Source organism: Aricia agestis, chromosome Z (genome assembly GCF_905147365.1).
Source record: "Aricia agestis chromosome Z, ilAriAges1.1, whole genome shotgun sequence".
Classification (NCBI taxonomy): Eukaryota; Metazoa; Arthropoda; class Insecta; order Lepidoptera; family Lycaenidae; genus Aricia; species Aricia agestis.
Window position 1 is genome coordinate 15,748,229 of NC_056428.1, and position 15,598 is coordinate 15,763,826.

General features: G+C 35.9%; 1 long non-coding RNA gene across 1 annotated transcript; it reads right to left on the reverse strand.

Annotated features, from left to right (window-relative positions):
- Positions 1–5,069: 5,069 nt before the first annotated feature.
- LOC121739112 lies at positions 5,070–8,065 on the reverse strand. Its single transcript, XR_006037396.1, has 2 exons — positions 8,027–8,065; positions 5,070–5,207 (listed from the first exon to the last, which is right to left on the reverse strand). It is a non-coding gene; the product is annotated as an uncharacterized LOC121739112 (long non-coding RNA).
- Positions 8,066–15,598: the final 7,533 nt, after the last annotated feature.

The following is a 15,598-nucleotide window of genomic DNA, read 5'->3' on the forward strand; positions in this document are numbered from 1 at the left end:
ACGTACCGTACGTACTACGTAGTACGGTATATGACATTCTCTTTGAACGTAGCGAGAAACTCTGACATTGGCAACTCACCGAGGCGGCCATTTTTAAAAGAAGAAGAAGGAACCACATATTACTTAATATATTGTAGCAGTGTTGTCACACCGAATTTTAGAAAATCAGTAGAAGTCATTGAACAATGAACATGAAGGTATAATACTATTGGAGGGAGGCGGGAGCCTTATATTTTGACAGTTGATAATGTTACTCTTTCTAACGACGCAGTTAGTTCTGTGAAAGAGAAAGCTCATATCGATGTATAAACGTCAAAAGCCTGTAATGTTATGTCCTACCGAGTAGAACATAACAAAGAAGTCGGTCTGCATATTTCATGTTTTAAAAGTGCTTATAAAAGTGTTTAGTGAACGTTAAATGCAATATCTTGTTGGGTTTTGTGGTTCCGCTAAATAATAAACCATAAAAACGGCCAAGGAATGCCTCAAACATGTGGATTTAACATAACATACGTAAGTTTTCAACAACGTTTTTTGGTCTTATCAATCGGTATTTTTGTAAGCTAAAAAGAAAATTTATAAGTCTAATAATCCCTTAATCGTGCTACATAAGGCATTAGTGATAAAAATGTCACATCAAGTAATAATTTGGCTACAAATATTGCATAGGTAGCTTTTTACGTGTACTTTAGGGATGCACCTTACTTGAAGTAAGTATATATTTATATCGATAAAAATATTGTCATAGACTAAATTTTTTTTTCAGGATTTCAAAATTCGTCAAAATAGACGACGAACAGAAATATTAAGACGCAAGTTTCATGCAAGTTTTTAATCCTTACTCCCTTAAGAAGGTATCACAATATTGGGATTATCATTTCAAACGTAAGTTTGAAACAATGATTTTATTGAAATAAAAAAGTTCTAACGGAGAGTAAAATTATCAACAGCTCTTACACCTCCCCCCTGTAATTACTCAAATCGTTACTTGGATACTACTTACTACTTTTACTTTTTGAAAATTTATCCTGGCATTACTCTTTTTTAATAAATACCAGACACAATAGATATTCAGTTGTTATGCGGCACCTGGGTTCCGCTTGGGGCTTGGTGGGTTAAGTATGAAAAACTTACATAAAGCATATTGCCCCGTATACAATATTATATATGTATATCTTTTATAGTATTAAGTACATTTAATGACACTAAACCAACTATTTTTTAAGCTTTTTGGAATGCTTCTAAAGAAGAGTTCAATATGATGGTGATGATGGAGAGACCTATAATGATGATAATATTATTTTTAAGTTTAGATTATAACCGAGTATTCTGATGGTGAGATGGAGTGAGGAGGGATGCTTTAAGTGAAGAAAATCCCCCCTTATCACTACCACCCTCAGGAGACCCCCCCCCCGTTAAGGAGACTGTTGTCAACTGTTTTCAGTATAATTTTCGAGGCATACTAAGGTTAGCTAAAGTTAATAATTTTTTAATATGAATTTAAGTATTCAATACTCGTATACTCGCAGTTAAGCATTAATTGTGGATCAACCCACATTTTTTTAAGTTATGGATGCCATTTTAAATGATCTAAAGAACATGACTGCATTCTTATCTCAATAACTATTTTTTTGTAGCATGATACACAAATGCAGTCTTTAAACAGAGTCCAATAATTATAAAGCAGACAACCTTCCCCGCAAACCATATTTAAAAATTGCTAATTTCATATTTTTTCATTTAAATCTTGACATGTCCAAATTTTGTAATGTGCAAAAAATGGAATAAATACTTTTTGAATATTGATACTAAACATAATATTTTTAGGTTAAAGAAATGCTCCTAGAGAAGAGGTCAATGTGATGATGAAGACAATTGAGAGCCTATATGGAAGTTAATATTATATTTACTTCAAAAGCTGCGACTAAGAACATAATATTGAATAAAACCTTATGTTTGAATACCTATTTCTCATTTTCATTTAATTTCTAATTTTTAATATGTGTGTTATTTAAGTATATAAAATACTTTTATATAAATAAAATATTTAAGTATATAATTACACAAATAGTTTAAAATATACAATAATTATGTATGTAACTCTATAAGCCACGAGGGCTTGTCCGAATGTAATATCAATAAAATGAACAGTTTTTATAAGAAAACAACAGAAGAACAAAAATATTATACTTACTTAATTACTATTAAACAACAATTTTGGAAAATAACAATTATTATGTATTATTGAAGAAATAAAGACGTTAAAGCATTGGATACTGGTGACAGGACACGTCAATAAAATATGCCATAATTCATAACATGTCGGGCACCGGTGTTAGGACACATTGTATAATATTACACAGTACACACATATTAAAAATTAAATGAAAATGAAAAACATTCAAACGTAAGGCTTTATTGAATATGTTGTTAGTTGCAGCTTTTGAAGTAAATATTATATTAACTTCCATATAGGTTCCCAATTGTCATCATCATCACTGTTTAATACGAATTAGAGGTGTGAAATGTGACATAAATATAGAAATAATATTATCAATTGATTATGATGACATTACAAAGATATCACCCATTAAAGGTTTATAACTAGGCAGGTCATAGAAGTGTTTAGTTCGATAGCTGTTATTTTAGTTATATCAAATGATAACAGATTTTGTAATTTGCTACATCGCGGTATCGAAAACCTTGTGTGAGCCTTGTATTTAAAGCCCGAGTTAGTTTTGAATATATCAATAAACCGAGTTCCAACAGCAGTGTGGTGGTTTCATTGAGGTTACCCTACGCTTCAACAGATGGTGCCAAACCCCGTGAACTAAGTAAGTGAGTAGTAAGTGTAGTGGACAGTGAAGAAGTGAAGTGAATAGTGAGTGCGGCGGACAAGGTAGGAACCTAGTGAATAGTGAGTGCGGTGGTTAAGTAGGAACAGTGAATAGTGCATAGACTTAATATTTATAGGTTTATGGAATAGTGAGTGGACAGGACCCTCGGCACGGCCGTAGCTAGAGGGGGGCATTGGGGGGCAATGCCCTACCTTAAAATCATAATGCCCTACCTTAAAAATACCAAAACCCAAGAAATCAATAAATTATGATTATTTTTTTGTACTTCTGCCCTACCTGTAACCAATGCTGCCCTACCTCAAATCTGACTGTAGCTACAGCCCTGACCCTCGGATGCTCGGATTGCAGTGACAGGTGTTTCGGATTGCAGTCAGTAGTGCGTGCAAATAACAGGAAAATTGGACTGCAGTGAGTAGTAGGTGCAAAGGACAATAGACCGTAAGTAGACTGTAAAAACAAGACTCTTCAAGTTAAGTGACCTGGACTTGTATAAGCTGTGCGAATTGTCTTTGAATTAGATTTTACGAAGTTTATAACAGTTATATTGGCGCTTTTGCGATTGTCACAATGGAGCTAGCTTTTGATGGAACTAGAGGAGATTCTTTGAGGAGATTAGTACACAAATTAATGAAGATTTTACCAATTACAAAAAACAGCCAAAGATAAGTTAACCTCGTTTTATATAGACACAAGATTAGACAGTTTAGAACAATACGTCTGTGCAATTAAGGTCAAAATTTAATGAAAACCATTATAAGATTGTGAATATTATACCTAAAGTCGAAAGATCACAAGTAGATTATTTTAAAGAAGACTGGTATTATACTGTAAGAGTGAAATACATTGAATACAAGTCTAGATTAAAGTTAGACATGAGTAGGAAAAGCGAGATAGGAGATGCACCTGCGATGTCAGCATGTAACCAAAGCTGTAATCCCGCAAAGCCTGAGGTTAAATTACCTCAAATCCAGCTTCCAACATTTTCGGGATATGTTCCTCTCGCTCATCCATAACAATGAATCTTTAAGTGCTGTGCAAAAGATGCATTATTTGAAGTGCGGCTTCAGAGGCGAGCCTGCAATGCTATTGCGAAGTATGACTACCACTGAATCAAATTACACGGAAGCTTGAGAAAAATTAGTTAAGCGAATAAATATACAGTAATAAGAGATACAATGCGAATGAGGTTATGAAAAAACTATTTTCATTGAAATCCGTTAATAATAAGTTTGCAACCGCTATCAAAGCGCACGGAGTGCGCGGCCAAGTTCCAGCAGGCCGCGCGCATGCCGTGCACTATTTACCTACACGAACCGTTTCGACGCACTTTTGACCCCCCTGTAGCTCAGTGCCTATTGCGAGTGCAAAGATAAAATTAAACCTACGTAATTATATACTAGTACTAAGGCAGTATACCAAAGGGCATTGAGTAACTTTGTATGGACCTGTGGCGTCATTTGTTTTTCTAGCGGCCAGGGATTAAACCAATACTATTTTGTAGCGCTACATTAGAGAAACATATATTAGTAATAAAATTTTTTTTAAGTAATATCGGAGCTGAGCTACGATTATTTTAGTATATTTATTTTTGCGCCTTATGTTCACAAATGAATAAAGATTTTACCAATTACAAAAAAACAGCCAAAGATAAGTTAACCTCGTTTTATATAGACACAAGATTAGAGAATTTAGAACAATTAAGGTCAAAATTTAATGAAAACCATTATAAGATTGTGAATATTATACCTAAAGTCGAAAGATCACAAGTAGATTATTTTAAAGAAGACTGGTATTATACTGTAAGAGAGAAATACATCGAATACAAGTCTAGATTAAAGTTAGACATGAGTAGGAAAAGCGATATAGGAGATGCACCTGCGATGTCAGCATGTAACCAAAGCTGTAATCCCGCAAAGCCTGAGGTTAAATTACCTCAAATCCAGCTTCCAACATTTTCGGGATATGTTCCTCTCGCTCATCCATAACAATGAATCTTTAAGTGCTGTGCAAAAGATGCATTATTTGAAGTGCGGCTTCAGAATCGAGCCTGCAATGCTATTGCGAAGTATGACTACCACTGAATCAAATTACACGGAAGCTTGAGAAAAACTAGTTAAGCGAATAAACATACAGTAATAAGAGATACAATGCGAATGAGGTTATGAAAAAATTATTTTCATTTAAATCCGTTAATAATAAGTCTGCAACCGCTATCAAAGCGCACGGAGTGCGCGGCCAAGTTCCAGCAGGCCGCGCGCATGCCGTGCACTATTTACACGAACCGTTTCGACGCACTTTTGACCCCCCTGTAGCTCAGTGCCTATTGCGAGTGCAAAGATAAAATTAAACCTACGTAATTATATACTAGTACTAAGGCTGTATGGGCATTGAGTAACTTTGTATGGACCTATGGCGTCATTTTTTTTCTAGCGGCCAGGGATTAAACCAATACTATTTTGTACCGCTACATTAGAGAAACATATATTAGTAATAAAAATTGTTATAAGTAATATCGGAGCTGAGCTACGATTATTTTAGTATATTTATTTTTGCGCCTTATGTTCACAAATTAATAAAGATTTTACCAATTACAAAAAAACAGCCAAAGATAAGTTAACCTCGTTTTATATAGACACAAGATTAGAGAGTTTACAACAATTAAGGTCAAAATTTAATGAAAACCATTATAAGATTGTGAATATTATACCTAAAGTCGAAATATCACAAGTAGATTATTTTAAAGAAGACTGGTATTATACTGTAAGAGTGAAATACATTGAATACAAGTCTAGATTAAAGTTAGACATGAGTAGGAAAAGCGAGATAGGAGATGCACCTGCGATGTCAGCATGTAACCAAAGCTGTAATCCCGCAAAGCCTGAGGTTAAATTACCTCAAATCCAGCTTCCAACATTTTCGGGATATGTTCCTCTCGCTCATCCATAACAATGAATCTTTAAGTGCTGTGCAAAAGATGCATTATTTGAAGTGCGGCTTCAGAGGCGAGCCTGCAATGCTATTGCGAAGTATGACTACCACTGAATCAAATTACACGGAAGCTTGAGAAAAATTAGTTAAGCGAATAAATATACAGTAATAAGAGATACAATGCGAATGAGGTTATGAAAAAACTATTTTCATTGAAATCCGTTAATAATAAGTTGGCAACCGCTATCAAAGCGCACGGAGTGCGCGGCCAAGTTCCAGCAGGCCGCGCGCATGCCGTGCATATTTACACGAACCGTTTCGACGCACTTTTGACCCTCCTGTAGCTCAGTGCCTATTGCGAGTGCAAAGATAAAATTAAACCTACGTAATTATATACTAGTACTAAGGCAGTATACCAAAGGGCATTGAGTAACTTTGTATGGACCTGTGGCGTCATTTGTTTTTCTAGCGGCCAGGGATTAAACCAATACTATTTTGTAGCGCTACATTAGAGAAACATATATTAGTAATAAATTTTTTTTAAGTAATATCGGAGCTGAGCCACGATTATTTTAGTATATTTATTTTTGCGCCTTATGTTCACAAATGAATAAAGATTTTACCAATTACAAAAAAACAGCCAAAGATAAGTTAACCTCGTTTTATATAGACACAAGATTAGAGAATTTAGAACAATTAAGGTCAAAATTTAATGAAAACCATTATAAGATTGTGAATATTATACCTAAAGTCGAAAGATCACAAGTAGATTATTTTAAAGAAGACTGGTATTATACTGTAAGAGTGAAATACATTGAATACAAGTCTAGATTAAAGTTAGACATGAGTAGGAAAAGCGAGATAGGAGATGCACCTGCGATGTCAGCATGTAACCAAAGCTGTAATCCCGCAAAGCCTGAGGTTAAATTACCTCAAATCCAGCTTCCAACATTTTCGGGATATGTTCCTCTCGCTCATCCATAACAATGAATCTTTAAGTGCTGTGCAAAAGATGCATTATTTGAAGTGCGGCTTCAGAGGCGAGCCTGCAATGCTATTGCGAAGTATGACTACCACTGAATCAAATTACACGGAAGCTTGAGAAAAATTAGTTAAGCGAATAAATATACAGTAATAAGAGATACAATGCGAATGAGGTTATGAAAAAACTATTTTCATTGAAATCCGTTAATAATAAGTTTGCAACCGCTATCAAAGCGCACGGAGTGCGCGGCCAAGTTCCAGCAGGCCGCGCGCATGCCGTGCACTATTTACACGAACCGTTTCGACGCACTTTTGACCCCCCTGTAGCTCAGTGCCTATTGCGAGTGCAAAGATAAAATTAAACCTACGTAATTATATACTAGTACTAAGGCAGTATACCAAAGGGCATTGAGTAACTTTGTATGGACCTGTGGCGTCATTTGTTTTTCTAGCGGCCAGGGATTAAACCAATACTATTTTGTAGCGCTACATTAGAGAAACATATATTAGTAATAATTTTTTTTTAAGTAATATCGGAGCTGAGCTACGATTATTTTAGTATATTTATTTTTGCGCCTTATGTTCACAAATGAATAAAGATTTTACCAATTACAAAAAAACAGCCAAAGATAAGTTAACCTCGTTTTATATAGACACAAGATTAGAGAATTTAGAACAATTAAGGTCAAAATTTAATGAAAACCATTATAAGATTGTGAATATTATACCTAAAGTCGAAAGATCACAAGTAGATTATTTTAAAGAAGACTGGTATTATACTGTAAGAGAGAAATACATTGAATACAAGTCTAGATTAAAGTTAGACATGAGTAGGAAAAGCGAGATAGGAGATGCACCTGCGATGTCAGCATGTAACCAAAGCTGTAATCCCGCAAAGCCTGAGGTTAAATTACCTCAAATCCAGCTTCCAACATTTTCGGGATATGTTCCTCTCGCTCATCCATAACAATGAATCTTTAAGTGCTGTGCAAAAGATGCATTATTTAAAGTGCGGCTTCAGAGGCGAGCCTGCAATGCTATTGCGAAGTATGATTACCACTGAATCAAATTACACGGAAGCTTGAGAAAAACTAGTTAAGCGAATAAACATACAGTAATAAGAGATACAATGCGAATGAGGTTATGAAAAAACTATTTTCATTGAAATCCGTTAATAATAAGTCACGAACCGTTTCGACGCACTTTTGACCCCCTGTAGCTCAGTGCCTATTGCGAGTGCAAAGATAAAATTAAACCTACGTAATTATATACTAGTACTAAGGCAGTATACCAAAGGGCATTGAGTAACTTTGTATGGACCTGTGGCGTCATTTTTTTTTCTAGCGGCCAGGGATTAAACCAATACTATTTTGTACCGCTACATTAGAGAAACATATATTAGTAATAAAAATTGTTCTAAGTAATATGGGAGCTGAGCTTCGATTATTTTAGTATATTTATTTTTGCGCCTTATGTTCACAAATTAATAAAGATTTTATACTGCGATGTCAGCATGTAACCAAAGCTGTAATCCCGCAATGCCTGAGGTTAAATTACCTCAAATCCAGCTTCCAACATTTTCGGGATATGTTCCTCTCGCTCATCCATAACAATGAATCTTTAAGTGCTGTGCAAAAGATGCATTATTTGAAGTGCGACTTAAGAGGCGAGCCTGCAATGTTATTGCGAAGTATGACTACCACTGAATCAAATTACACGGAAGCTTGAGAAAAACTAGTTAAGCGAATAAACATACAGTAATAAGAGATACAATGCGAATGAGGTTATGAAAAAACTATTTTCATTGAAATCCGTTAATAATAAGTCTGCAACCGCTATCAAAGCGCACGGAGTGCGCGGCCAAGTTCCAGCAGGCCGCGCGCAATCCGTGCACTATTTACACGAACCGTTTCGACGCCCTTTTGACCCCCCTGTAGCTCAGTGCCTATTGCGAGTGCAAAGATAAAATTAAACCTACGTAATTATATACTAGTACTAAGGCAGTATTGGCATTGAGTAACTTTGTATGGACCTGTGGCGTCATTTTTTTTTCTAGCGGCCAGGGATTAAACCAATACTATTTTGTACCGCTACATCAGAGAAACATATATTAGTAATAAAAATTGTTCTAAGTAATATCGGAGCTGAGCTACGATTATTTTAGTATATTTATTTTTGCGCCTTATGTTCACAAATTAATAAAGATTTTATACTGCGATGTCAGCATGTAACCAAAGCTGTAATCCCGCAATGCCTGAGGTTAAATTACCTCAAATCCAGCTTCCAACATTTTCGGGATATGTTCCTCTCGCTCATCCATAACAATGAATCTTTAAGTGCTGTGCAAAAGATGCATTATTTGAAGTGCGACTTAAGAGGCGAGCCTGCAATGTTATTGCGAAGTATGACTACCACTGAATCAAATTACACGGAAGCTTGAGAAAAACTAGTTAAGCGAATAAACATACAGTAATAAGAGATACAATGCGAATGAGGTTATGAAAAAACTATTTTCATTGAAATCCGTTAATAATAAGTCTGCAACCGCTATCAAAGCGCACGGAGTGCGCGGCCAAGTTCCAGCAGGCCGCGCGCAATCCGTGCACTATTTACACGAACCGTTTCGACGCCCTTTTGACCCCCCTGTAGCTCAGTGCCTATTGCGAGTGCAAAGATAAAATTAAACCTACGTAATTATATACTAGTACTAAGGCAGTATTGGCATTGAGTAACTTTGTATGGACCTGTGGCGTCATTTTTTTTTCTAGCGGCCAGGGATTAAACCAATACTATTTTGTACCGCTACATCAGAGAAACATATATTAGTAATAAAAATTGTTCTAAGTAATATCGGAGCTGAGCTACGATTATTTTAGTATATTTATTTTTGCGCCTTATGTTCACAAATTAATAAAGATTTTATACTGCGATGTCAGCATGTAACCAAAGCTGTAATCCCGCAATGCCTGAGGTTAAATTACCTCAAATCCAGCTTCCAACATTTTCGGGATATGTTCCTCTCGCTCATCCATAACAATGAATCTTTAAGTGCTGTGCAAAAGATGCATTATTTGAAGTGCGACTTAAGAGGCGAGCCTGCAATGTTATTGCGAAGTATGACTACCACTGAATCAAATTACACGGAAGCTTGAGAAAAACTAGTTAAGCGAATAAACATACAGTAATAAGAGATACAATGCGAATGAGGTTATGAAAAAACTATTTTCATTGAAATCCGTTAATAATAAGTCTGCAACCGCTATCAAAGCGCACGGAGTGCGCGGCCAAGTTCCAGCAGGCCGCGCGCAATCCGTGCACTATTTACACGAACCGTTTCGACGCCCTTTTGACCCCCCTGTAGCTCAGTGCCTATTGCGAGTGCAAAGATAAAATTAAACCTACGTAATTATATACTAGTACTAAGGCAGTATTGGCATTGAGTAACTTTGTATGGACCTGTGGCGTCATTTTTTTTTCTAGCGGCCAGGGATTAAACCAATACTATTTTGTACCGCTACATCAGAGAAACATATATTAGTAATAAAAATTGTTCTAAGTAATATCGGAGCTGAGCTACGATTATTTTAGTATATTTATTTTTGCGCCTTATGTTCACAAATTAATAAAGATTTTAACAATTACAAAAAAACAGCCAAAGATAAGTTAACCTCGTTTTATATAGACACAAGATTAGAGAGTTTAGAACAATTAAGGTCAAAATTTAATGAAAACCATTATAAGATTGTGAATATTATACCTAAAGTCGAAAGATCACAAGTAGATTATTTTAAAGAAGACTGGTATCATACTGTAAGAGAGAAATACATTGAATACAAGTCTAGATTAAAGTTAGACATGAGTAGGAAAAGCGAGATAGGAGATGCACCTGCGATATCAGCATGTAACCAAAGCTGTAATCCCGCAAAGCCTGAGGTTAAATTACCTCAAATCCAGCTTCCAACATTTTCGGGAGCATATGAAGAGTTGCAAAGCTTTCACGATATGTTCCTCTCGCTCATCCATAACAATGAATCTTTAAGTGCTGTGCAAAAGATGCATTATTTGAAGTGCGACTAAAGAGGCGAGCCTGCAATGCTATTGCGAAGTATGACTACCACTGAATCAAATTACACGGAAGCTTGGGAAAAACTAGTTAAGCGAATAAACATACAGTAATAAGAGATACAATGCGAATGAGGTTATGAAAAAACTATTTTCATTGAAATCCGTTAATAATAAGTCTGCAACCGCTATCAAAGCGCACGGAGTGCGCGGCCAAGTTCCAGCAGGCCGCGCGCATGCCGTGCACTATTTACACGAACCGTTTCGACGCACTTTTGACCCCCTGTAGCTCAGTGCCTATTGCGAGTGCAAAGATAAAATTAAACCTACGTAATTATATACTAGTACTAAGGCAGTATACCAAACGGCATTGAGTAACTTTGTATGGACCTGTGGCGTCATTTTTTTTTCTAGCGGCCAGGGATTAAACCAATACTATTTTGTACCGCTACATTAGAGAAACATATATTAGTAATAAAAATTGTTCTAAGTAATATCGGAGCTGAGCTACGATTATTTTAGTATATTTATTTTTGCGCCTTATGTTCACAAATTAATAAAGATTTTAACAATTACAAAAAAACAGCCAAAGATAAGTTAACCTCGTTTTATATAGACACAAGATTAGAGAGTTTAGAACAATTAAGGTCAAAATTTAATGAAAACTATTATAAGATTGTGAATATTATACCTAAAGTCGAAAGATCACAAGTAGATTATTTTAAAGAAGACTGGTATCATACTGTAAGAGAGAAATACATTGAATACAAGTCTAGATTAAAGTTAGACATGAGTAGGAAAAGCGAGATAGGAGATGCACCTGCGATATCAGCATGTAACCAAAGCTGTAATCCCGCAAAGCCTGAGGTTAAATTACCTCAAATCCAGCTTCCAACATTTTCGGGAGCATATGAAGAGTTGCAAAGCTTTCACGATATGTTCCTCTCGCTCATCCATAACAATGAATCTTTAAGTGCTGTGCAAAAGATGCATTATTTGAAGTGCGACTAAAGAGGCGAGCCTGCAATGCTATTGCGAAGTATGACTACCACTGAATCAAATTACACGGAAGCTTGGGAAAAACTAGTTAAGCGAATAAACATACAGTAATAAGAGATACAATGCGAATGAGGTTATGAAAAAACTATTTTCATTGAAATCCGTTAATAATAAGTCTGCAACCGCTATCAAAGCGCACGGAGTGCGCGGCCAAGTTCCAGCAGGCCGCGCGCATGCCGTGCACTATTTACACGAACCGTTTCGACGCACTTTTGACCCCCCTGTAGCTCAGTGCCTATTGCGAGTGCAAAGATAAAATTAAACCTACGTAATTATATACTAGTACTAAGGCAGTATACCAAACGGCATTGAGTAACTTTGTATGGACCTGTGGCGTCATTTTTTTTTCTAGCGGCCAGGGATTAAACCAATACTATTTTGTACCGCTACATTAGAGAAACATATATTAGTAATAAAAATTGTTCTAAGTAATATCGGAGCTGAGCTACGATTATTTTAGTATATTTATTTTTGCGCCTTATGTTCACAAATTAATAAAGATTTTAACAATTACAAAAAAACAGCCAAAGATAAGTTAACCTCGTTTTATATAGACACAAGATTAGAGAGTTTAGAACAATTAAGGTCAAAATTTAATGAAAACCATTATAAGATTGTGAATATTATACCTAAAGTCGAAAGATCACAAGTAGATTATTTTAAAGAAGACTGGTATCATACTGTAAGAGAGAAATACAATTAATACAAGTCTAGATTAAAGTTAGACATGAGTAGGAAAAGCGAGATAGGAGATGCACCTGCGATATCAGCATGTAACCAAAGCTGTAATCCCGCAAAGCCTGAGGTTAAATTACCTCAAATCCAGCTTCCAACATTTTCGGGAGCATATGAAGAGTTGCAAAGCTTTCACGATATGTTCCTCTCGCTCATCCATAACAATGAATCTTTAAGTGCTGTGCAAAAGATGCATTATTTGAAGTGCGACTAAAGAGGCGAGCCTGCAATGCTATTGCGAAGTATGACTACCACTGAATCAAATTACACGGAAGCTTGGGAAAAACTAGTTAAGCGAATAAACATACAGTAATAAGAGATACAATGCGAATGAGGTTATGAAAAAACTATTTTCATTGAAATCCGTTAATAATAAGTCTGCAACCGCTATCAAAGCGCACGGAGTGCGCGGCCAAGTTCCAGCAGGCCGCGCGCATGCCGTGCACTATTTACACGAACCGTTTCGACGCACTTTTGACCCCCCTGTAGCTCAGTGCCTATTGCGAGTGCAAAGATAAAATTAAACCTACGTAATTATATACTAGTACTAAGGCAGTATACCAAAGGGCATTGAGTAACTTTGTATGGACCTGTGGCGTCATTTTTTTTTCTAGCGGCCAGGGATTAAACCAATACTATTTTGTACCGCTACATTAGAAAAACATATATTAGTAATAAAAATTGTTCTAAGTAATATCGGAGCTGAGCTACGATTATTTTAGTATATTTATTTTTGCGCCCTATGTTCACAAATTAATAAAGATTTTAACAATTACAAAAAAACAGCCAAAGATAAGTTAGCCTTGTTTTATATAGACACAAGATTAGAGAGTTTAGAACAATTAAGGCCAAAATTTAATGAAAACCATTATAAGATTGTTAATATTATACCTAAAGTCGAAAGATCACAAGTAGATTATTTTAAAGAAGACTGGTATCATACTGTAAGAGTGAAATACATTGAATACAAGTCTAGATTAAAGTTAGACATGAGTAGGAAAAGCGAGATAGGAGATGCACCTGCGATGTCAGCATGTAACCAAAGCTGTAATCCCGCAAAGCCTGAGGTTAAATTACCTCAAATCCAGCTTCCAACATTTTCGGGATATGTTCCTTTCGCTCATCCATAACAATGAATCTTTAAGTGCTGTGCAAAAGATGCATTATTTGAAGTGCGGCTTCAGAGGCGAGCCTGCAATGCTATTGCGAAGTATGACTACCACTGAATCAAATTACACGGAAGCTTGGGAAAAACTAGTTAAGCGAATAAACATACAGTAATAAGAGATACAATGCGAATGAGCTTATGAAAAAACTATTTTCATTGAAATCCGTTAATAATAAGTCTGCAACCGCTATCAAAGCGCACGGAGTGCGCGGCCAAGTTCCAGCAGGCCGCGCGCATGCCGTGCACTATTTACACGAACCGTTTCGACGCACTTTTGACCCCCCTGTAGCTCAGTGCCTATTGCGAGTGCAAAGATAAAATTAAACCTACGTAATTATATACTAGTACTAAGGCAGTATACCAAAGGGCATTGAGTAACTTTGTATGGACCTGTGGCGTCATTTTTTTTTCTAGCGGCCAGGGATTAAACCAATACTATTTTGTACCGCTACATTAGAGAAACATATATTAGTAATAAAAATTGTTCTAAGTAATATCGGAGCTGAGCTACGATTATTTTAGTATATTTATTTTTGCGCCCTATGTTCACAAATTAATAAAGATTTTAACAATTACAAAAAAACAGCCAAAGATAAGTTAGCCTTGTTTTATATAGACACAAGATTAGAGAGTTTAGAACAATTAAGGCCAAAATTTAATGAAAACCATTATAAGATTGTTAATATTATACCTAAAGTCGAAAGATCACAAGTAGATTATTTTAAAGAAGACTGGTATCATACTGTAAGAGTGAAATACATTGAATACAAGTCTAGATTAAAGTTAGACATGAGTAGGAAAAGCGAGATAGGAGATGCACCTGCGATGTCAGCATGTAACCAAAGCTGTAATCCCGCAAAGCCTGAGGTTAAATTACCTCAAATCCAGCTTCCAACATTTTCGGGATATGTTCCTTTCGCTCATCCATAACAATGAATCTTTAAGTGCTGTGCAAAAGATGCATTATTTGAAGTGCGGCTTCAGAGGCGAGCCTGCAATGCTATTGCGAAGTATGACTACCACTGAATCAAATTACACGAAAGCTTGGGAAAAACTAGTTAAGCGAATAAACATACAGTAATAAGAGATACAATGCGAATGAGGTTATGAAAAAACTATTTTCATTGAAATCCGTTAATAATAAGTCTGCAACCGCTATCAAAGCGCACGGAGTGCGCGGCCAAGTTCAAATATCACAGAGGAAGAAGTAAGAAAAGCTTTACGTGATATGCCCTACAATCAAAGCCCTGGAGTTACTTAAAATCGGGTCACCTATTTTACTACCACATTTAACGAATTTTTTTTATCTCAATACTTAAATCCGGTAAACTTCCAAGCCAGATGTGTCATTCTAATATAGTACTGCTTCATAAAAAAGGAGACAAAAGTAGTATAAGCAACTATCGACCAGTCAGTCTAATTTCCCATCTGTATAAAACATTTATTAAAATAATATTAAACCGCATTTACCACAAATTTGATAGACAACAGCCAGCAGAGCAAGCCGGATTCCGTCATAACTTCTCTACCACTGATCACCTTCAGACTATTAACCAACTTCAGAAAAACACATTGAATTTAATAAACCTCTTTATTTAGCCTTTGTAGATTTTACTAAAGCATTTGACAGTATAAAACATTCCGCAATATTTTCATCTTTAAACTACCAAAAAATAGACCCTACATATATAGAGCTTCTCCAAATAATCTATGACAATAGCACCGCTGACATTAATCTTAGTACCACCGGTCCTAAGTTCAAAATTCTTAAAGGAGTGAAACAGGGAGACCCACTTTCTCCGAA